The sequence below is a fragment of the Scatophagus argus genome, chromosome 4 (assembly GCF_020382885.2).
Source record: "Scatophagus argus isolate fScaArg1 chromosome 4, fScaArg1.pri, whole genome shotgun sequence".
Lineage (NCBI taxonomy): Eukaryota > Metazoa > Chordata > Actinopteri > Scatophagidae > Scatophagus > Scatophagus argus.
In genome coordinates, this window is record NC_058496.1 from 3,877,277 (window position 1) to 3,879,216 (window position 1,940).

A 1,940-nucleotide genomic window follows, 5' to 3' on the forward strand; every position below is an offset into this window, starting at 1 on the left:
GTCTCACACTTCATCTAAAGAGCCTACTTATCTCTAAGAGCCCGTGTTGGGTTACGCAATTGTTGTAACAGGATTGTATAATCTTTGTGTGGTGTTCGTCAATAGTGTTTCTCCCTCTGTGGTCATTATTTATGAGCAGAGAAAGAATGAAAGTGTACCTGCAAGGGCTACTTTATGCTGTCCAATTAAGCTCAGTGGAGTGCAAATGAAAAACAAAATACTACACTTGAGCAAAAGCAGTTCTGTAAACACAATAAATATGAGCAACAAGCTGTAAACTGACACTGAAGACTGACATAATTCAAGGCTCAGCCTCAGCGCAGACTTTATTGATTAAAATTAGAGTCAGGAATGTAAATGATGTGCATGTGGTTTTACGAATTCCAAAGAAAAGACCAGAAGTGGAGCACCAGCACTGGATACTGCCCATGTACAGGCTGAGTCATTTTACCAAAAGAAGCCACCTGCAGGCTGGGATTATGTAAGAACCATGGCTGCCATAAAACCCTTACGCCATTGGATTGTATGCTCCAGTAAAACCTTCTCATCAAATGTGAGAGCGACAGAGTGAGAACGTTGGCTGCCATAGATTCATAAAGTGTTGCCTCCGTATCTGTCACTCTGTGTCAGAGGTGGAGCCTGCCAGCTGCCTCTGGCTTCTATGGTCAGGACCATCAAGCATCTCGCAGGAGTATATCTGCTTTTAATCCAGATTCAGGTGTTATACGGGGCCAACTAATTGAGAAACAAAGTTTATGCTCAGTGATTTGATCTGAAGTGTTTGGCTCAAGTATACTGTATTATTATTATCCTTACATTTATGACACACTTTGTCATTTATAACTGATTACATTAATTTGGCACTTAACTGACTATTTCCAATGTATGAGCGAATCTGATCTTGTATTAAATATGGAAAATCAATATGAGCAATAAAGGGATGGCTGAAGCCTGTTAGAGAACAACCTCAAGGCATTTTAGCTCAACGCTGGGTTATGAATGTTGACTGTGGGTGTATTTGTTGCTTTATTTTTATGTATTGGTTCTGACAGCCTCCTATAATAAAATGAAATACATTTACAATTCCTGTGATGGTTTATGGAGTGTTAATGACTGCAAGATTTCAAGATGATTATACTCTTTAGAATGTCTTTAATGTTGTTAAAGTTTGCATCCTGATGGCACAATACCCCAAACACTGTTTGGCGTTTTCTTATTAAACGGTTAATGTATTTTTTAAGGCAAATTACTTCCTGTGGGTAGCTGTGTGGAGCACAGTTTACAAGTAAGATGCGCAACAGAGAGAAGCTTGTTGCTTTGGATTCTGCAGTGAAACATAACGTTGCACCTGGATGCTCACGTGCAGTGTGGCTCCTCAGGTGTCGGGCAGCACCACGGACACATCAGCCAGTCGTTGACACGCGGTGTGCTCCTTTACGTATCAACGTAAGCTCCCAAGCAGTTCTACCCCAATGAAAGCGGTTATGGATGAACTCAGAAGAAGATGGACTCAGGAGGTTAATTGCGTAAAAGAGACGAAGCGCTGAGCTTTTACGCCATGACGTCAAAAACTTCACGATTAAGGAGCAGTTTTCTTTTGCCTAAACGGACAACTTTTGCCCCCAAGCGGCAGCCCAGGCCTTCATCGTGCACTAACCCTTCTCCTACAGTTAAAGAAATACTCATTGTTCACACACACTCACACACACACACACACACACACACACACTGGGTTTCACTCGTGGTGAAAGCTGCTCACATTTGGACCTTTCTTCTTCTGTTTTGCATTCATGCGTCGTAGTGTTTCACGTCATTCAGCCACCTAACTAGATTGTTCCATCAGACGGAATTACCCGCATCACTCAATGAAGTACAATTATTGATTAACCCCCCCCCCCCACACACACACACACACAGCTCTCCCCATCCCTCCCTCCCAC